This window comes from Cimex lectularius, unplaced genomic scaffold, assembly GCF_000648675.2.
Source record: "Cimex lectularius strain Harlan isolate CLEC.00 unplaced genomic scaffold, Clec_2.1 scaffold121, whole genome shotgun sequence".
NCBI lineage: Eukaryota > Metazoa > Arthropoda > Insecta > Hemiptera > Cimicidae > Cimex > Cimex lectularius.
This window is the reverse complement of record NW_019392904.1, coordinates 39247-63088: the sequence shown is the minus strand read 5'-3', so window position 1 is coordinate 63088 and position 23842 is coordinate 39247.

Below are 23842 nucleotides of genomic sequence, written 5' to 3'. Positions count from 1 at the left end.
ATAATGTTGCCTGAAAATTACAAGAAAATTGAAGGCATATACCAACGAAGATGTAAAAATCTTGATTTCGCAGATGATTCGCAGGTATCTAGTAAACAGTGACACGCTCCGATTTCGAAAGATAATTTTGACTTCGTCCTGATATAACCTGTTTTCCAAAACCCGTCCTGCTAGTTATTCCTTAAGTGTAGTTTTCTCTCTTTAAAATTATAGAACTTTTTTAAAAAATAAGTAACTATTTTTTAGATATGTACTAAGGACAAGGACATCTTCGGTAACAATACTCGCCCCCTTGGCATTTTACAGTCGCAGAGGAATCATTAACGATAATATCGAGTGCATTTCCTCTCGATGCTGACCTAGAACGGCGACGGGAGGCAGGAACAGCGCAATTTCAGTTAAGTGCCCACCCGGGGAAAAACTATCGTTCTTAAAGGAGTTTCGAAACGAATGTTTTTATTATGGTCCAGTTGACCCCGCGCTGTTATTATTTTCCAAAGCCGCAACCCCGAGAGGAACAATTGGACCGATTGAAAAGCAATTTCTCTAAACGTGCCTTTTTTACGATTCACCGATATAAAAAAAAGCTAAAAATTAATTGAAATATATTTTCTTTTCTTATGCTTAGATTCACGGCCTTGGTACGCGAGAAAGATCCCTGGCATTTCCGGGAGTCGAAAATACTCCTTTCTCCGCGCGCGCGCGGCCGTTTATGTTTTTTTTAACGCATAAATTGTGAAATTGGATTTTCGCAATGTTGATGCCGTTGGGTGAACTGTGACTCACGTTCTTTATTGTTTTATACCGTTATTTATCTTATAATCCACTGTTTATTTAAGCCACCCGAAATCTACGCAATACAATAAGTAAATAAATGAAACAAAAAACAAAACAGTAATAACCCAAAGACGTTCGTGTGAAAATTGGAAAACGACTGATATTCCAGATATTCCGTCATTAAATATCACATATAAAATAAATGAGTGAGAGAGAGGAGAGAGAGTGATAGAGAGAGAGTGAGAATGAGAGCAAAGGGAGTGAAGAATGGAGAGAGAGAGAGTTAGTGTGAGAGAGAGAGAGAGAGAGAGAGAGAGAGAGAGAGAGAGAGAGAGAGAGAGTAAAAAGAAAATAACTTCAAAATTTGTTCAAATATTTTTAATTAACTTAAATACAATGTTATTTTCTTTTACTTTTATCGATTTTACTTCGTTTTTACTTATTGGAGAGAGGCTTTGTTTTACATTGTTTCCAATGATTATTCAGAAATCGTGAGATGCGGTCTGGTGTGATGCAGGTTTCAGAAAAACTCTCAATTGTTATATTTGATTATTATTACTCTTTCATAATTTTAATAATTAACCACTGAATTAGATTCTTGTCTAAATAAATTGTAACAAATACTTGGTAATTACTGTAAATAATACAGTTGGCTCAGGATAAGTAAGCAAAGCTACCTTTCCACATTGTACCTGAATATTGCTTATTATATTTATTTATTATTGATTTATTTATTACTCGGAGATCGTGAGATGCGGTCTGGTGTGGCTTAGGTTTTAGAAAATTATTTTCTTTGTCGTTCCAACGTTTCGATCTTTATTCGGCCCTGAAGATGATCTCAATAAAGATCGAAACGTGGCACGATAAAAAAAATGTTTTTCTAAAACCTACGTCACACCAGACCGCATCTCACTATCTCCGAATAATCATTAACTAACGGTCACTAAATACCACACACTTATTTATTTATTGCTAAGATTGTTTGTGAGAAGGGTTTTTATACCAAAGATTGTAACATTGTAACAAATATGATTTAATATTGACTTCTATAAATGATCATTATTGTATTATTAATGTTGAGCCCTGTAAAAAGTATAACAAATACCAAAAGTTTGGCGTTAGTGCAAAGCTCTGACTGTTGAACAATATCCCTCTTCCCAAAACAATCGCATTAAAAGTTAATATTTAAAAAAGACGGACTCTTATTTACCAAATGACTTAGAACAAGTTTTGTCTTGAATACACAAAAAAGGTTAATGAATGATTAGGACCGTTAATCGATAATTATTCAAAATCGTGAGATGAGGTCTGGTGTGATGCACGTTTCAGAAAAACGTTTTCTTTATCGTGCCAACGTTTCGATCTTTATTGAGATCATCTTCAGGACCTGGGATTTACAAACATTGTTTAAATTTAACAAATACATATAGGATGTGGAAAAAAGTGAATTTATACAATGCAAAATATATTTTTTATATTCAATCAAAGTATTTGTTTATTAAAAAAGGATTGTACTTTCTAGTGAATTAAATCTGTATTTTCTTTGTTTATATCATGTTAGAACAGAAGAAGATAGGTTTTACCTATTTTAAAGATGTAAGTGATGAATTTTAACCCTTCAAGTACATATTCTGTAATAAATTCGTTGCACAAAATAAATTCATTTAGTTATATAATATTGGGTTCAAAGAAAATTACATATAGACAAACTTATAAAACCTTCGTACTTGATCTAATTAAATGCAAATGAAGCTTACTTTCTTTTTAATTATTACGAATTATTTAATGATGTCACATTTATATTCTCTGGAAATAACTCTTCTGAACAACCTTCAATTTTGAAAAAGAGCAAAGTAAGCAGAATGGAAAAAATCTTGTACCTCATAACCTGCTAACACCCCTGATATGGAGTTATCCAACTTTTAATTACATTTCGTTCGTCATCGCTCTGAAAACAACCATGGAACATAAATTTTGCGTTTTGATTTTAGATTTTTTTCGTCATGATGGCTTTCGTGAGCAGGCAATTTCTTAAATAATCTAGTAGATATCCATGAGAAACACTTACAGATTTATAAAACAATAAACACACTAATCTGTGTATGTTTATTTTTTATAGAAAAAATATCTCCAAGTACAGTTACTGATAATTGACACTATCCGTATTCAGAATATAACCCTTTATCAATTTTTCTATCCATAATATAAATCGATCGACCGCATATGTTAAAAATAATTCTTCATCCAAAGTAAAGTCAATAGCAGCATAAATATCCATTTCGATTCATCTTCTACCATGACAACCAGTTGAATAAATTATCACTTGTAAATTATTTTAGTTTCTTCATAGGTCTCGTCTTCCCTTACATCAGTCATTTTATTTACCATAGACCTGTGTTTTTGATATAAAAATATATTTAATATAACATAATTTAAGTGTTTATTTAAAAGTCCATATGAAATAAAAAGAGTAACGTGTATTTCGAAATAAATTTATAAAAAATTATCGAGCGTGTTTTTAATCTATTTTTAACACCATCTAAGAAAATAAACGGAAATGTAATACATATTTTCATAAAAACTCCTAATAGAAAAAATATAATGAGTCAAATCTCTCGAACTGATAAGCCTGATAAAGTATCATTACGATTTCTATATATGGTCGTATGAAAAAATTTTTTAAAGATATAATAGAAAATTATCAAAATGTTGTGTTAAAACAAATAAATTTGTCGATGACGTTTGATGTATCATGAAAAAACAGATTCACTTAAAAATATCGAACAAACAAATAACGGGCAAACCCAGCGGACAGACAAACCTACACGAAAATGCAAGTAGCGACTAAATTTCCGGTTCATCACCCAACAGGCAACATAGAGAAATCGCACATTTACTAAACAATAATCATACGAAAAACACACACATTATATTGACTTTCGAACAGAAAAATTTGCGTGACAACGGTATTATCTTAGATAATATATTAGTAATTTCCTTAACTTTTCATAGTACATAGAAATAGCAGTGGAACCTAGCCTCATCGTGCTTAAAGGACATCAGGCCAAAGAAGAAATTTTTAGTATTTCTTCTTTATTCCGGATGGTATCGTTAGCACAGCCAAATTTTTTAAACCACTCTGAATTAAAAAGCTAGTAATATTTTTTTATATAACTTTTCAAATAAATTGTCTTTAGAAGCATGTAGTTTTAATTCATCTGAGAGATTGGTGATAAAACAAGCTGTGATGAAAACTATTTATCCAATAGTTACACATCTTCTAAAATATTATATAGTATATAACTATGATACATAATAAGTTTTAATTTTTGTTTTTGAATGGACAATATGATTTTTTATTTATTGCTGATGGATAATATATGATGAAGATTTTTACAGGAAAAATTATACGTTGTAGTAATTTTCACTAGTGCCTTGGTAATTAATATTCAATTATGTTTTAATTGTATGGCTAGGCTACAATTTAATGGAGAATAGACTTTTTTCTGACAAACACGACTTCTGGATTTTTGTCAGCCTTTAAAACCTGTCGAATTGGATCACGAGCATTATGTAAATTTCCACTGAGTTTTGTCATATCTGGAAATTGTCGGTTCTTAGATTAATAAATACAATTCAGTCGGGATTGATGGGCGATTTATCAGGCGGACAGTTCGGATTTCAGCCCTACGGGTTGTAATTAATCTTTTTTTTTAACGAAACGGCGTTTTTCCTCCAGATCGGATCAATCCGATGTCCCTCTCGTTTTATGTAATAACTGGGCCAAAACCAGTTTCCTACGGAATAAAAATTAGTGGCGCCTGGTTATAAAAGTCGGGGGTGGATGGCTAATGACATGTGCATACGTTGAAGTGGCGAGTGTTTAGACTGTTAATGGCCTTCAAATAAATGTTCCATTGTATTCAGAAAGCCACTTTTCACGTATGTAAGACTTCGTATTAAAGCCCCGATAAATAACCTATGGGCTCTCATCAAAACGAAATGATTTATCTCATAACAAAAAGCGGGTTCTGAAGTTAGGTTAAACTAACGTGGCGAGCCTATGCGTATCGACGCCTTTTTACCGTGAGTCACTACTTCCTTATTTAAAGGTGACACATTACAAAACAATTTAGAAAAAATACTCGTATATGTAATTAAACTCGAAGATGGAACCACAGTCATAGCTTCAAAAAATAAGATCCTTGTTTTAATAATTAACGTTAACACAACAAAAATGAGTAATTGATAACGTTTAAAGCAAAGAAAAAAATATTTTGAGTTAATTGAAACAGTATCAATTTAATAATGATAAGATAAGCTTCTTTACTAGTATCCCTTGAGACTAATTCTTTAATATAAATAAATGAATTGTTAAGTTTAAATTTAATTATGAGTAATAACTCTTTGCTCTCCTCTCTCTCTCTCTCTCACCCTCTCTCTCTTTCTTTCTATCTCTCTCTATCTATCTATCTATCTATCTATCTATCTATCTATATATATATCTATCTATCTTTCTATCTATCTATAGTAATATTTTGAGTTAAACGTTTAATTGAAACAGTACCAATTTAATAATGATAAGATAAGCTTCTTTACTAGCTATCTCCTCTCTCTCTCTCACTCTCTCTCTCTCTCTCTCTCTCTCTCTCTCTCTCTCTCTCTCTCTCTCTCTCTCTCTCTCTCTAGTAACATTTTAATATGCGAAGATGAGCTATGTAAATTTTCTTTTATTCTATGATGATTATCAGTCATTCTTTATGAGGTATCACTTGAGACTAATTATTTAATCTAAATATTTTAATTTTTAACTATTAAGTTTATTTATCAAGTAATAACACTTTGCTCACTCTCTTCTATATTTTGTCACTTAAATTCTTTCACTTTCTCTCACTCTTTCTTTCATTCTCTTAGTACACTTACTTAGCCAAAGTCTATGTATTCTTGCAATATAATTCAATAGAACTGATTTAGGTGTTTTGTGGTTCTGTGTATTATCTAAGTGCGTGTGTTTGTTAGTGTGGATAGTGAGGGTCTGATGTGTTCTCCCAGTGATCATCAACACCCCTTCAGCTGTGTGTGTGTGTGTGTGTGCTCGCGGGTGGTCGATGGCGGAATATTGAGTTCTCTACCGACTAACGTGAATGAGTAAGATGTAGTAGGTGTAAATATTTATATGTGTATTTGTGACGTAGGTTTTAGAAAAACATTTTCTTTATCGTGCCAACGTTTCGATCTTTATTGAGATCATCTTCAGGGCTCAAAGTGTTTGTTTTCAGTGTACATGTGTCATTCTTGTGTATCGTGTTGAGAGTGCCCACGAAAGACAAGAATGACACATATACACGGAAAACAAACACATTGTGCCCTGAAGATGATCTCAATAAAGATCGAAACGTTGGTATGGTAAAGAAAATGATTTCTATAACCTACGTCACACCGGAACGCACCTCTCGATCTCCGAATAATCATAGATTTTAGTTTTGGCTAGATTATATTATGCATTTTGCATGTGGTGAGGGCTGATGTGACCTAGCTGTCGAAAGCCCCTGACGCCTAACCTCGTGTGAGGATGGTTAGGATCATTGAAAACAACAAATTGTGATTAAGAACTATCTTTTAAAACAGATGAACAACATAGTCACCCCATCTTTATAAAATCTACTAAACCCGTTGTTTGGGAAGCGACAATATCCTGAAATCTGGCACAATAGGGATACTTCCCTGTCGTATACACCATAGTATCAGCATATGGGGATATCAACACTTTGGGGTGAAAGTCTGAAAGTATATTAGCATGAAAAGTAGTTTTCTGTACGTTTACTTATTTCTGAAGACATGCAATTGTCGTCGTGCAAAAGTCGTCTTAGGAGACTCATTTAATGCAGTGAGAAACAAAAATAACAAATACTTATGTGAATAAAAATACCCCTTAAGTACATTTATAATATAAATTACGGATACAGTAAATGCTAGGAAATGATAAAATATCTGTTCCTAAGTTCATAAAGACTTTTATTCTATTTAGTCTTCATTAGCTTTTTAATGCCAATTACACTTCCACCTGAAGCTCTTCTTTTGGTTGCCCTTCTAGTAGCAGACAGAGAAGATATTTTGAACTTCCTCAATAGTACTGTAGGCAGTCCAATGTCTTTTTATTTTATAAATGTTTCAACTAATATAAACAGGTGCTTATCCTATGAACATAAGTACTTATTTGTTTTTTGTATCTATTTGTGGTGTTTCGCGACCGTTAGCCAATGATTATTGGGAGGTCGTGAGATGCGGTCTGGTGTGACGTAGGTTTTAGAAAAACATTTTCTTTGTCGTGCCAACGTTTCGATCTTTATTAAGATCATCTTCAGGCTAAAAGTGTTTGTTTTCCGTGTAGATGTCATTCTTGATTGCCCGCTCAACACGACGCACAAGAATGGCATATCCACACAGAAAACAAACACTTTGAGCCCTGAAGATGATCTCAATAAAGATCGAAACGTTGGCACGACAAAGAAAATGTTTTTCTAAAACCTACGTCACACCAGATCGCATCTCACGACCTCCAAATAATTTATGTCTTTATATTTCTCTAAGTATTATTGTATCTTTTTTTAATGCATACATGTTACACTTAATATACGAACACTCTGAGTCAAGGTATAGTGTTGAAGAAGAAAACAAATTTAGTTGCTACTGCCAACCTTTCTACCTATTTTAAGGTCGTCATCGGGGGAAAAACAATCTTTAATATGTCTACAGATTTACATATTTAAGTTTTAGGCGATCTCAAATTGGCTTGAATACCGACTCAGTCCCAACATTGCCAAGGACTGTCCTCACTGCCCTCAAGATTGGAAAAGTGGTCGATATTTCTAATAGTGAAAATAATATATGTTTATATTTTACTTATTGTTAGCGAGGTATTATACATGACCTACAGTTTAAAGGAAATTCCATATTTGATTATACATAAGTATCCTAATTAATAAAGATGTGTAATTTTCTTTGGATTTTTATTTGTAAAACTAGTTTTATGTTAAAAGAATTGCTCAAGGCTATAATTAGTTACGTTCAGATAGAGGATAACTGTCTTTACTCGTGGTAGATGGGACATAGTTGCATTTTCAATAAAGTGTTCAGGTTCAAGGATAATTATAGACAATCAAACCGTTTTAATGTTTATAATTTTCTCCGAGATTCGGTAAATCTTAGTGACAATTTAATAGCGGTGTGCAGCCGTGATCCTTATGGTGGGCAGGCCGTGGTGATTGCCGGTCGGGACAATGGAGAGCCGGCCGAGGATGAGGATCGGGCCACCACTTCCCCTCGGCTCGGATGCCTATCCTCAATTTGGACTTCCGGTCCAGGGATTTGCTCTTTTTGCCCCAGGGCCGCCCGTCGTGGGATGACCGACCTGTACGGGATAAACTTCTTCGAAATCGACTGCGCAGCAGACAGTTTTTATTCGTTTTCGCTAGTTTGAATGCAAATCGAGTGGATTTAAAAGACATTGAATATGAGAGCTTTATTACACTTGTTTCTAAAACGTTATGGTCATTTTAATATTACTTTTTTTCTCGTTTATTAGTTTTTCATGCTAATTCTAAAATACAATAGTGAAAACTGACGATGGCATTAATTACCCAGGTGTGTTCTTTAACTGTCGTTTAACTTGAACAAAGAAATCAAACGCGTGTTGAAGTTTATGACAAATTAAAACGCATTTACTACATAATCAAAAGAAAATATTACTCTTAACAAAATTTTCCTCTTCCATCAATTCAAATACCCCTTTCAATTTTTCACCTTCCTAATGCACCCGATTCTGCCCAAATATCAAACCATTTCGATTGGTTGAAATGAAAAAGTTATTGTCACGAACTGGATTCGAACCCACGAACTTCGGGTAAATACGCCGCTGCTCTACCACTTGATCTATCGTGACTTCGATCCACTCGGACTACAACTTCCCATCCCAACCTACTTTTTGAAATTTCCCTCCTTTTGTCCATTTTTTAAATATCGTGTAATCAGGATTCGATTCTCGCCGACGAATGAAATGGCCACGGAGAGCTTTATTGAATATATACTTCGTTTTACTTATTAAATCGGGGATATTTCATGGTCTGATAGACAAATAACTTCTTTCAATTAATTAATCTTTACGTAAGGTATTGGTTGAAATGAAAAAAATGGGAAGTTCGTGCCCGACTGGATCGAATTCACGATAGTTCAAGAGGCGGCGTGTTTAGCCGAAGGTAGTGGGTTAGATATTTTCTTTTGTTTTTTGAGAGCCAGGCTATCTTCAAAAAAAAAAAAAAATTTAAACAATACATATACTTTTTAATCCTGAATGTGTGGTGATTAGTGACTGTTAATCGATAATTATTCAGAAATCGTGAGATGCGGTCTGGTGTGATGTACCTTTCAGAAAAACATTTTCTTTAACGTGCGTCGTTTCGACCTTTATTGAGATCATCTTCAGGGCTCAAAGTGTTTGTCTTCTGTGTAATTGTCTCATTCTTGCGTGTCGTGTTGAGAGTTCATGAAGATGATTTTGGCACGATAAAGAAAATGTTTTTCTGAAACCTACATCACACCAGACCGCATCTCAGGATTTCTGAATAATTAATTCTGAATGTTGATGTTCACAGGAATCTTTTTCTTAGGTAATTTAATATTACCCTACAGTATAAAAATAAATCTTATTTAGGTGAGTTACTAAATTAACTGTTCTTAATTCTGTCAAAATTTCTCCTAAGCCCTTGACCTCATTTCGTACTAGAATAAACCGTAAAATGTTTCTAGGCCAATTTAGGAGCGATTTACCTGGAAAAGTCAGCCATGAACCAACCCTTTTCCGTGTAGTACTTTTTATGCGGTTTTTATAAGACTCAATATAATCTGGTAGACAATTTTAAAAAAATTTTATTATTTACCTTTTGGCACATGTCAAAAATTGAACCTTGTTTATTCGCATTTAAAAGAACCAATTTGTTTTTCATTCTGTGGTGATATAACACGTTTAAACAAATTGGTTTGTAGATCTTTAGAATTAATCCAGGTCCGTTAACTTGATTTCGTCCCAAATTGTAGTCATGTATGATTTCTGGGCTTTTCCAAAGACCGACGTCAGTCGTGACGTTGGACATATCGACGATGTACACATGACTCAACCACAGGAACAAACGTAGGCGTGAAATCAGAAAAGAAACATCTTTCTATAAGGAAGACGGAATAGACTTCAAAACAGATTTTCCGCAGATTCGTTCAAACTTAACTTTAATAATTTAAAAAAACCTTTTGAATTATTGATGAAAGATGTGTTCGTTGCCAGATAAGGTCGTTGATGTTCATTTTGGTAAATGATTGATACTTTTAGGTCAAATGTTAAAGAAATGTGTTTAAATTTTGTATAATTTAATGGTAATATAAACTTTTTTTAAAATTAGCAGGTTCAAGTTTAAAATGTTTTCTCTCAAACAAAGCTTTTCAGGAAAGTTCGGACTGCAGTTGTGCATCGAGAAGGAAAATGTTAAATATGCATTCTGCATTTATCGCCGTAATTTCATAAACGTGCCCCAAGATTGTTATTTGCCCCGAAATGACTCCCAGGGGGCCACCGAAGCGTCGCAAACTGCTAGGAAGTGGCCGAAACGACTTGTTGATCCCAAGGGCGTGGGTAAAAAGTCAGATTGGCCGTTACGTCTTCTTGTCTGCTGACTTGAGCAATCTTAGCTTATCACTTAAATATAATTCCACGCTTTTCTCTGGACTGCTGTAATTTCGCAGCCGATGTCTAATTAACGGTAATTAAAGATGAAGTGTCAATTTTGTTTTAATTAACCCCGTAATTAATCTCCGTATCCCACCACGTTAAATATGTCCTCTTATCACAACTTTTTATCATTAACCATAATTATATTTCAAAATCAGATGTTTTAATTAACATTCCATCAAAAACAGTGAAATATAATAATTAATATAATAAAAAAATATAATTTAAAACTTTAAGCCTAGACATTAGTTGATTGATTCATTAAATGATCATAGTTGTAGGCAGGCTGCAATATCTTAGTTCAAATAAATTTTAAAAAACGCAAACGTTTCTTTACTTTAGTAGAATAAATCCAACAAATTGTACTGGAAATAATATTTAAATGCTTGAAGTTTACCTTCAGAAAACGGTAGACAAATGCAATTAATGGTTTTACAAGGGGATGCTACTGATGTGAGCCCACCGATTTAGATCAAATTTATTTTGGGTATACTCGGTCCAGGAACGACTCGTCCCAGTCCAGTTTCCCAACGGGCTCTAGGAGGCAAGAAAAATTTTACAAATGATCAAAATTACAAGACGAAGGTCGTGGGTTCGAATTCCCGCCCGTATCACTAGTTTTTTCATTCAACCAAAACCTTACTTCAGTTACGTAAAAAGATTAATTAATTGAATTAAAGAAAATATTAAACAAAATTGGCCTCGAATGTGATCTTTGGCGGACTTCTGAGCCTATAGATACCTCGTTCGAAAAAAAAAAAAAACTAACATTAACCAGAAAAGATCTACCAATCAGAAAAGAACGGATTCACCTACCTACGCCAACACGACAGACAAGAATCGCACATCTACACGGAAAACAAATACTTTGAGCCCTGAAGAAGATTTCAATAAAGATCGATACGTTGGCACGATAAAGAAAATATTTTTCTAAAACTTCGTCACACCAGACCCCCATCTCACGATCTCCGAATAATCTTACGTAAAAAGATTTACAAATGTAATTTTGATATTTTTTAAACATTTTATATGCCCTTTGTGGTGCATGCATCTCAAGATTATTATCAGGATTCTTTTCTAGGATGTGAAAATAACATGCATGTAATAGGTTTTTGTCAAGAAAAAGTATGCCGTCTTTTCTTAAAATCTTTAATTTTATTTTTTCGATATCGACTTCGGGTTTTCCACTTTCCCTCTTCTTTTATACTATCTTTGTTTATTTCCTGAAACACACATACGGGAGGCGGAAGCCACGAAAATCGATATCGAAAAAATAACAATGACAATTTGAATACACGACTTCTTGTTTTTGAAGAAAACACTTACAAAAAGAATAAGAAATATTATTTGGATTTGAGTATTTACGTAATTGTGTTACAGTGTGATCATACCAACAGGGGAGGGTCTTTGGTGCCCTATTACATCCTATTTACGAAATTCTATAATATTTACACAAATAGGCATGCAGGATGTCCTCAAATTGTCTTAATTTAAAACGTTAAACAGGTTTGTTACATAAGTAGATGGAATAACTAAACATAGAAACACTAAATATGACAAACATTTTGGTTTAAAATGATTAAATAAATAATTTTGCATCGCGGGATTCATTTGTGCTTCTGTGGAAAAGCAAATACAGCCTATTGGTCCGCAATGAAAAACGCTCCTTATAAGGTATGCAATTAACAGAAATAAAATTCGGATCGTTTTAAATACTCCATTTTTTTCGGACATAAAATATAAATTTGGCTGGATCAGCTGAGGGCTTGTTTTTCCGATGTCCGGTGTTCATTTAAAAATGCCTTACTTCTCTGGATTTTGTTATCTGATAGTACCGATTTATTTACAGAAACAAGGATATGAAGATTTGTGCCATCACGAGTAAACTATAGAATTTTAAAACCGCTGTAAAGTTTCCAGTTGATAAGTACATGATCTGAAGCATTTGGAAGGTGAAGAATTGACAATGATTCTTATTGTTGTTTCACTATTTCTATGTCTGGTTTTCTCCTAAAAATATTATAACACCGAAACTTTCAATCTCTAGAAACCTGCAAATTTCTTATTTGAGCCTACATCACCAACAATTATTATTGATATGTGGTGTTTAGTGACCATTAGTTAATGTTTTTCGGAGATAGTGAGATGCCGTTTGGTGTGACGAAGGTTTTAGAAAAACATTTTCTTTATCGTGCCAACGTTTCGACCTTTATTGAGATCATCTTCAGGGATCAAAGTGGGCACTCTCAACACCACATAGGAATGACACATCTACACAGAAAACATACCCTTTGAGAATGGCTCTTCTGGCAATTCAGAATGGTTGGTTTTGATGACAGGTGTTCCACTTAAAAATTCACAAATCCTCTGGATTTTATCCAATGCGCACGTTTTGTAAAACTGCAACTTTCCTCTTTTTGAGCCTGAACGGAAAACTTAAATATATCATTAGAGGTTAAAAGAATAAAAACGAGATCATCAAAAACTCCCCAAAAGTTTTATGCTATATCACAGATTTTGATTTATTTACAAGGTTTCTGTGACTAGATAGATTAGTATCAATGATATCAAATTTTTTATTAATTTCTACAAAAACTCGGAGGTATTAAGAAGGTGAAAATTGAAAATGGATTGAAATACTGATGATTTATTTCAAAGTTAATTAGAATGAAAATAATTATATTTTTTTATTTTTCCTAAAATTTATATTTCAGTGGTTTTTTGGGTACAAAAAACGAATATCAACATTTTGGGCTAAATATTTTAACCTACTTTCTTAAATACCAAAAGAATCATACCGTGAGCAACATATTCAAGTATTCTATTAAAGTACAATAAATAATTACTTGGGGGCGTCGGTGGCCGCAACGGTTTAGGCGTTGACACGGCGCTCAACACTGTAAGGTAAAGGTCCCGGGTTCGAATCCAGCTGCCCTGCATTCAAACCCGACGTACTTACAAATGGGCTTTTTTTCAAAAACACCGGCACTCCGAGGGTTGATATAACCTCTGCTGTTGCGAACCCTCGTTAAAAAAAAAAAAAATACTTTGTGACTGATGGACTAAGGAAATATATAGATTCAAAAAAGAGAGAAGCAATTTAGTTACGATTGCAATACTTTGAACATTGGTCAAAATCCAGAAGAGTTGTGAATTTTAGTGTGGAACAAAAGACACCAGAAAAAATATAATTTTTTGTTATGAAAATTAATAAAGGCAGAAGCTTATATTAAAAGGTTTAAAATTATTTAAAATGTATAATTTTTAATCTCCAAGAGAATATAAAGTTCGCTGGAAAACGTATCTACTATTTTTCGCTCTACTATCACCCACTTAACTTTCATAGAAATCGGTGATCTCACGTCCGTTGTCTACTTCTTGTTAATCTCAGGAAAATCCCCCAAATCATACATGAATGACGAAATCAGGTCAACGTCATGGTTGATAATCAGGAATTTCATAAACTTTCAAAACTTTTGAATAAGCCTATAAACCAATTACCTATAGTATGAGGTCAAAGCCCAATGGTCTTCAGTTAGGATGTAAACGTTTAATGTTTATTTTGTAGAAAAGCTTTTTAAATACACGACGATAAATTTGCAAATCGAGCTTTTTAAACTTCCTGAAAATAAAGTAACTGTACTCATTCTAATTTTTCTTCATCGCGGGTATTCTGATCCAGAGTCATCCCAGGTTTGTGGTACGTTAATAGGGAATAAAATAGTTGTAAAGCACCCTTCTGTTATAAGTACAGAAATAATAAAGTAATCGTCTTAGGAGCTTTGAAAATCGGGTAGGCGTAAACGTCTCGACCAGCTAGATTTTTTATTCCAGAGATTGCAGTCAATATAAATTATTCTAATTGAACTTAATTATAGCTACATACTAGTCAAATAAAATAATATTGCAGTACTTTTGAGGTCTTGAAAATTGCAATGTGTACCAAGAATTTTTAATATTTTGCTAAAATTCACTAATTTCGTGGTCCGCTTGACCAATTAATATATTACAATTAATTAAGGTTTTTAGTTGAGATAAAAAAGTCAATGGCACGAGTGGGATTCGAACCCAAGATTTTCGGCTAGTTACGCCGCTGCTCTACCACTTGAGCTATCGTGACCTCGATCCACTCGGACACCAACTTCCTAACTCAACCCCACCTTTTGAATTTTCGAACCTTCGAATCCCGCTCGTGCCATTGACTTTTTTATCTCAACTAAAAACTTTAATTAACTGTAATTTTGCTAAAAGTTGAGCAATAATGAACATTTCCAGCTAAATGGTATTACGAAAAGCCCAATGAACCATTCATTGTTTTAGAATGCGTAAAATGAGGCCAACTCCCCAGTGACAATCATCTGACATGAATCTTACGGTGATTCAGGTATACTAGAAAACATCGGCTTAAACCTGTTGGCAATATTGTTTTTAACAATATTTAACTGCTAATGAAATTTAGCTCTACGTTGGAATTTTGAGATGGAACGATTGAAGATTATTTTCATAACTATTTGATAGCTTAGGAACGGTTTTCCGATTTTTGGATAAACAAATCTGGTCACTTTGGTTATGTGGAAAATCTCCGATGATGAGAGTATGTGTAACGTTTGTAGGCAAATCATAATGTCGGGGAAAGCCCAGAAATGCATGGTTGTGCAATCCTATATGAAAAGAGGTCAACGCTTCAGGAACAATAATCACTCTTCTAACATGAAACTTACTACATAATCTTCAAAGATTCAAGTACGCTAATCAGTTTTTGAATAAATATATGATCTTTTGTTAATTAATCTTTCAAATAAATAATGAATGGGATCATTTGCCAATGAGGTACGCAGGTTGTACGGTTTTTAACACCAGCAAGGCTTCTTGTGGATCGGTAAGTTGTTTTAAATTTTTTTAGGGAGGATATGTGGCCGCAACGTGTTACGCGTTCAAACGGCACTCATCACTATAAATTAAAGGTCCCGGGTTCGAATCTACCGCCCCTGCATTCAAACCCAACAACTTACAATTTGTTTTTTCAAAAACACTGGCACCCCCGAGTGACAATTATGAATTATATTTGTATTCAGGGAATTTTAGTGTTTCAAAAGAAAAATACCAACTTTATTTCTTGCTAAAAATATATTTTGACCTACTTTGCAAAAACGCCAAACGAATCAATCTGTTGGCAAGCATATTGGAGCTAAAAAATTAAAATACAGTACATAATTAGTTGGTAGCTTTCCTAAAATTGTAATACCGTAAGCATTGGATCAAATCCAGGGGAATTGTGAATTTTTAAATAGAACACTGGACATTACAAATATAAATAAAATTGACATTGAATCAAATTTAAACTTATTTTATGCAATATCTTCCCGTTAATAGATCGTTTTCAATTTTGTGGCTGCGCAGTATACCTAACTTTTTAACTGTTCTTTTTTAATATTTTATCTTGTCTACAACAGTTGTTTGTGAAAGAAACAAATGTTTCGAAATCAAATCCATTGTTATAAAAAACAAGAACTCATTATTTGGCGAAAATCGGTCATTATTGGTCATCATTTGAAGATATGTTGTGATGAATGATCTGGCATGGACCCGAGCGGTTTTCACACAATTGTCTACTTCAAATAGTTTAAACTAAATATTAACATTTAGTAGAAAACGTTAAGAAACTCTTAAACATAAAGCAACCCGTATTTTAAACAACCAGAAGGTGAAATTGACTTATATTCGTATAGGGCATTCTCACCACGACGCGCATGAATATCACACTTACGCAGAAAACCAACACTTTGAGCCCTGTAGATGATCTCAATAAAGATCGAAACGTTGGCACTATAAAGAAAATGTTTTTCTGAAACCTCCATCACACCAGACCGCATCTCACGATTTTTGAATAATTATATTCGAATAGTTGATTTTTCATAAGGTTATTTGGACGAAAATTAAATCTTAACTTTTGCTGTTTCAACTTTTTTAATATTTTGCGTAATGCTTGAATGGTTCCGTGATTCAACGGTTAATTTAAGCAATTATCGTAACAACAGAAATTCAAGGAAAAGAGATCAATGCCTCAGAAACAATATGCAACCCTCTGTCTCTGACCCTGGTATTAAACAAAATTTCACTAATGTCATTATTGCAAAAAATAACTTAAATTTGAAAATCACTACAAGAGAGAAACCCTTCGGGTATGTCTTACTGTCCAAACCTGGACAAAATGCGGTCAACTTTTCAGGTATGACGAACAAACCTGACCAGTCTCCAAGTTTTAATTGATTTATTATCCATTTTTTTATATCAAACCTGTACTATATTACAAGATGTAGAAGTAGAACAAGGTAACATAAAACAAAGCTGCTTGCGGAGTAAAATTATCCAGTGGTGTTGAATTGTTGTTTGTAACTTGAATTAATTATTAATTTGATAATAATTTTATAAATAATAATTATTATAATTTGGTGTAATGATTAATTAATGGTGAAACAGTTATTTTACTTGCCTTAAAAAAAAATTAAAGCACTTGCCTTAAGAAAGTGATGGTTTATGAAGTTTGACTGGCTCTCTTAATGGGTTAAGCATAATTAAGTAAAATTAGTGATTATATTTATTGTATATTTATATTGTTTAACTGAACAGCCAAGTATTCACAATGAGAAATTGATGATTGTTATTAATGTTCTCTCACTCTCTCTCTCTCTCTCTCTCTCTTTCTCTGTGTACGATATTTCCTGTTTAAAGGACATCGTTTGTTCTTAGGCTTTTGATGTTTATACTGCTTGATACGTAAAATCATTCATGATGGTGCAATTATGGAAGAAAGGAGGTCAACGCCTCAGGAGAGATGAGTAATATCGGTCCGACTTGAACCTTACTGGTTAACCTTGAGTGTGTTCATAAACTTCAAATATAATTTCATCGATGGTATATCTTCGTTGACTGCAATAATGGAGAAATTTCCGTTTGAAATCACTCCAAATTCTCAGGTCGGCAATTTGAGAAATAAAAGGCTCACGGGTGTTCAATTTTTTTCCTACGTGTACTCCGCCGTGTGTCCGTTGCGACTACACCAATCAGGAAGCGCTTTGCGCAGGTCGCCGTGGAGATTTGGTGTCGTCGGCTAGTCCATGGGGAACGGCTTTCTGGACGTTCCCACCCAAGTCTGAAGCATAAAAAAATAAAAGTCTCCGACAGGAAATCGACTAATTTCCCATAATGGGCAGCCTGCTTCGGTACACTATTACAACCAGCGAGTCTGGTCTGAGTCAAGTCTGTGGTGACTCAGCCTCCCCGAGGGCGCATCCCCCACTTCGGCCAGGTGTCTTCGTTACTGCCCTTCTTTCTCCAAGCCCAAGTGGTGTTTACAAACAATGGTGAACCGCTATGTTACGTTTTATTCATTTATTACACAGTTCAAACAGGGACGCACCCTCAAAAAAGATTAGTCAATATATAATAACAGAAATAATAATATTAGGTAAAAACATTGAATACAACACACATGAGAACAGTTGCAAACAAACATGTAAATGTAAGTAAGGAAAATCAAAGATTAAAATTAATAGCAGTTCAAGAGTAACTATCATATTATTCCTTAAAACCTAAAAATCTTGCTTTTATTGGTCATCTGACTATCAACAAATGGACATGGCAAGATTGGTTCTGCAAAAGGAAATGCAAACAGTTTAGTCATTCCCAAACCCCTGGCAAACTCCTAGGCAGCCTGCTGAGCTATTTTCTGGAGGATCAACAAAACCATTTAAAATTTTCCATCCGAAGCGAAAAACCAGTACGACGAGGGTGACCAAGGAGTTTATATCCATTGCGTCTAGGGCCGCAGAATACGTAGTGAAGTTAAGAGTAGATTTAAATATTTGGTAGCTTTTCTCTGAATCATTTCTAAATCATTTGACTAGGTTTTATAATAAGACCAAACAATCACCGTAGTAATGAGACCAAACAACAATATTTTTATTGCATAAACACTTGTTAAGTCAGAACGCTTAATGCAACCATACTTTAGTACTTCCCTATCGATCATCTACGAATATTGATCCTCTTTTAATTAAAGGCCACCCCCAAATTAATAACCAAGTAGACTTCCTTAAGAGGTCATGACCAATGGATTATGATACGGAATACTGTACCGAGAAAGAATATTTTACCGAAAAAAATGATATTTATAGATCAATCGAAAGTCTGTTGAGAGTACAGCAGTCATGAAAAGCAGAAATAACTTTTTGTGAAATCAAACAACCATTAAACGAAGAAAAGCATTTGTATTTTTAGGTCATCAGCAAATAAAGACAGTTTAGTTAAATGTAATTGATTTAGCAACATCGTTATAAAAATATTAAACAAGATTGGCCTCGAATGTGATCCCTGGTGGACTCCTGATCCCATAGATACCTCGTCCGAAAAACAATAACTAAAATTAAAGAGAAAAGATCTACCAATCAATAAAGAACTGATTTAACTCCACAGGTTCACCAACCTCCGCCAAGCGCCACTTCTCAATCAGCACAAACTGATCCACTAACTGATTCTTGATCATCTTAACTAGGTGTATAGATGTAGCTTGTAGCTAAGAAAACACGTTGTGAGAATGAATGTTGATTTACACACAAACCATTGATGAGGATGATTATTCAAAAATCGTAAGATACGGTCTGGTGTGATGGAGGTTTCAGAAAAACATTTTCTTTATCGTGCCAACGTTTCGATCTTTATTGAGATCATCTTCAGGGCTCAAAGTGTTTGTTTTCTGCGAAAATGTGCCATTCCTGCGTGTCGTGTTGAGAAAATAAATATTTAGAGCGTTAAAGATGATCTCAATAAAAATCGAAACGTTGGCACAATAAAGAAAATGTTTTTCTGATACCTACATCACACCAGACCGCATCTCACGATTTCAGAATAATCATCGTCTAACGGTCACTAATCACCACACATTGGTGAGGAATTTACTTTAGGTATGCCCTTAAATAACTATGGAGTTTAGGACTTAGAATTGGAAGGTAAGGGCGTGGAATAACCGATTAGATATATAAAAACCTGCAAAAATGAAAAGAAGCCCAATAAAGAACGCCAATAAAACTGATTTCGAAAAGACTAAACACTTCCTTTTAAAACCCTTGACTATGAACTTTTATTGCAACGAAAAATCTTTAGGTCGAATGGGTGGAAATAGAGTGCATAATTAATTTATACCCGAGGTCGAATGGAAGTAAATAGGTTCAAAAACAGTGTACATTGGACATAATCCAGAGGAGTTAAGAATTTGTAAACATGACCTTTTATTTTAGTTCTCTTAATTTATTAAGATCAAAAATTATTTACAGAGGTGACGTTTACGCTGTTGACTGTATTTTATAAGATTCTAAATCTCTGTAAAATTGATGCGAAAAGATGTATAATTGATGATTAATGATTCATTTCGAAGTTATCACAATTTTTGTGATTTTCAGAAAAAATAAAGGTATTTTAAAGTCGAAAACTTGGAGGAAAAATATTTTTGTCTTTCCCCAATAATTTTTTGAGGAGTTGGGGTGCAAGAAGCGAATATCAATTTATATTAAAATATATTTGTTATTTTTGATTTACAGAAGTTATATATTTCAATATTCCCTATATCGAAGCAAAGATAAGCTTGACATAGTGACCGAGATACATACTAATGGCGATTAATATATTTTTAAAAATTAATTATATTTTAATAGTACATGATGGCAAGCCGCAATAAGTAATAAATTTTATGCTGTACACACTTATGTAGTCAACAACGCAAGTTTGCTCTTCCAATCCATGTCGAGAGACGTGGTTGTAGAAGTTCTTCAACCAGATGGAGACTTATACACAAATAAGCTCGAAATCCGGATCGTTGAAAACAACTAACTGTGAGTAGGAACTATTTTTTTTTTTTTTTAATATTGAACAACCCACTCACTCCACCATTTATCGTTTCTATCATTTCTATACTTATGTATGTAAATCATTGTCTAAAAAATTTTAACAGAAGTGGGACTGTCTACTACGAAATTGGTTTGGCTATTGCATGGTGATTTTTAATAAAATACAGTTATTGGTTTCAATAATTGAATATTCTAGTAATCGTGAAAAAATCCCATTTTGTTGCCTTTTTGAGTAATTCTTTTCTGGCACTGTCCTTTTCCCCCCTCAACGAAAAAAGAATTAAGGCATAGTGTTCACGACCTGTTAGCGTAAATGGGGCAGTTGTGGGTGCCTGACTCATCCGATATACCTGTCAGACCGTATCTCCATGTATCATGAGCCCTGACAGGTTCTGCACCGGCTCTGGTGCCAAATCCGAAGGTGATTTGTCAAGGGGCTGAGTCTACCTGTTGTACCCCGAGTGCAATCGACCCGGGGGGAAAACTGCGCAACCTGTATACAGGCAGAGAGCTAAGCCACACAATGGGTGCCTTTTTTTGCGGTCACCCGGGATAAATCAGTCACGGCGTTATCAGATTTAGAGATCGAGAAAAAAATACACAGACATGTAATTTAACAACACCAGTTGTCAACAAAAGTCAAAACTTGATTTAAAAAATCACCGGATGTATTGCTTAATTGTTGTTTTCTTATTTTACATGTCCACCACTAATGATTGCGAAATGTTGGATCGAGCCTGACAACTAAAAAAGCAAGAACAGGCAGACCAGAATGAACGAAACGACAGAATAACATGTTCATCAATAACTGGCCCGTATGTAACTTCCTGATCACCAATAAGCTAATTGATGGTGAATCAAACATGTATATACATGGTTCCGAGATGCATTTTTTTTTAAATAATCGCACAGAGATCAGGCATTTTTGGATTTTCACATCCACTTCAATAGGCTTGGGACTGATCTTGGCGGAGTTAAAAAAGAAACTCATAAACAATCAACAAAACATACATTATTAAATTACAAAAAAGAAGAAAAGTAAAAATGCGATGAACTACAACTATGAAAAATAAACAACGAAAAGTGTATAAACTAAGAAATGAAGTTAAAATAAAAGAAGATCTGCAAACTGCCTCCTTCCACTTTCTTGTGCAGACATGACTGTTCTTTTTTATTTTTCTTGGTTTTCATTTCATTATAGTACTATTATTTTTTTATTTTCTACTAATTAAGGTTTTGATTGAGATAAAAAAGTGTCACAAGCTGGATTCGAACCCACGACCTTCGGTTAAATACGCCGCTGCTCTACCACTTGAGCTATCGTGATTTTATCCACTCGGACACTAACTTCACATCTCAACCCCACCTTTTGAATTTTCCATCCTTTCTGCCATTCTTCAAATGTCATGATAGCTCAAATGGTAGAGCAGCGGCGTATTTAACGGAAGGTAGTGGGTTCGAATCCCGCTTGTTACACTTTTTATCTCAATCAAAACCTTAATTCACTGAAAAGAATTTATTTCGTCAAGCGGACCACGAAACCTAATAAAATTCAAAAAATTAAATTCGTTCGTCAAACAAAACGATCTACTTTAAGAATATGATGCAGAAAAAGGTGATATTTGAAACAAAAAGTAATTAGTATAACCTGTATAGTTAAGTAGAAAAAACGAGTTTTTTAAACTAAAAATAAATACTTTAGACTAATAAACTGGGGTGTCAATTTATTTTTTATCATATATTGTTTTGTTTAGAATAAAAGAGGCTGGTGGCAAAGGAACACCCTGTATTTATTATTCACCCGTTTCATTTTTCTGAAAAGGACCTTTTATTGGAATTCACTAGTTTTTGTGGTCCGCTTGAACAATTAATATCATTCAATTAATTAAGGTTTTTAGTTGAGATAAAAAAATTCAGTGTCACGAGCGGGATTCGAACCCACGACCTTCGGCTTGATACGCCGCTACTCTAGGAATATCTTTGTTGGTTCTTCAGTAAAACATCTTTCTAACTTTCCGGTGGTTTGATTTTTTGAAGTTGTACCAATTTTAAATTTTAAGTCAAAATTGAAGTAGCGGCGTATCAAGCCGAAGGTCGTAGGTTCGAATCCCGCTCGTGACACTTTTATTGGAGATTCATAACGGATCGCTTAAAAGTGAAAGTTTAAGCCGAATAGATAAAAATCAAAAGACACTTATTCACGCGACGCCGCTTCCCCGAATCCGCCAATTATACGGTGATACAATATTGACGTCATGGAATTATCCCAATTACCCGGACGTTAGAATAACGCGGAGAAAGGCAAACAATTCCAAACGGACACTTCCTTCCATTTTACTATTTCATCCCTATTCCTGCATTTTTGGGAAAGTCCGTTGAAAGTACAACTCAAACATCGGTTGGGCAAAGTCCGTCCAGAAGGTGATCGTATTTACTGTCGAGTAAATAATAGAAACAAAACGATTAGTACGAACCATATTCCTCAAATACGGGCTTATTATTAAAAAACAATTAACAGTAAGTACTATTATCATCAGCCTGATCGCAACTAATGATCCTGCTAGTCCTGGGTATCCTTGGCGGAAAAGATTTCCGGATTGCGCTACATCCAGCGATAAATGTGTTGACGATTTATGTCTATAAACCTTGGAAACTACTGTATTACGAATTAATCCTGACGACCATTTTACAAACTGACATGCCAAATGCAACGGTGTTGTTCTATGTAATCCATTTCATCCTAAGTCCTTCTTGAAAAGGTGTATAGGATGGTTTACCTAAGTACTCATATTTAGAGAAACAAAATTATTGATATTCCTTGGACTGCATACAACCTCATGGGCTAGTTACAAACAAAATAAATCAAAGACCTTATAGTTACGTACACACAGTTTCAAAACATAACAAAGTGTGGACAAATGACGCCATTATTTTATAGTTCCATTTAAGTTTTAGTGGTCAATTGACCAAGTTACTTCTTTCAAGAAATTATTCTTTTTGTATATAAGTCTTGGTTGACATAAAAAAAGTCATTGTCACGAGCGGTATTCGAACCCACGACCTTCAGCTGAATACGCCGCTGCTCTACCACTTGATCAAGTTACGATAGCTCAAGTGGTGGAGCAGCGGCGTATTTAGCCGATGATCGTGGGTTCGAATCCTGCTTGTGGCACTGACTTTTTTATCTCAACCAAGACTTTACATTAAAAAAAATATTTTTAGCTTTAAACTATTAGAGGACAAAAAAATACCATCAAAAGACTATATTTTTGATTAATTTAATTAGGACAATAATTAATAAACATAAAACCAAATTAAAAAAAATAGTTTTAGTACCAAGAAAGAAAGAACGGTAACTGTTGAGTTAATACATTGGAGGGTAGCTACT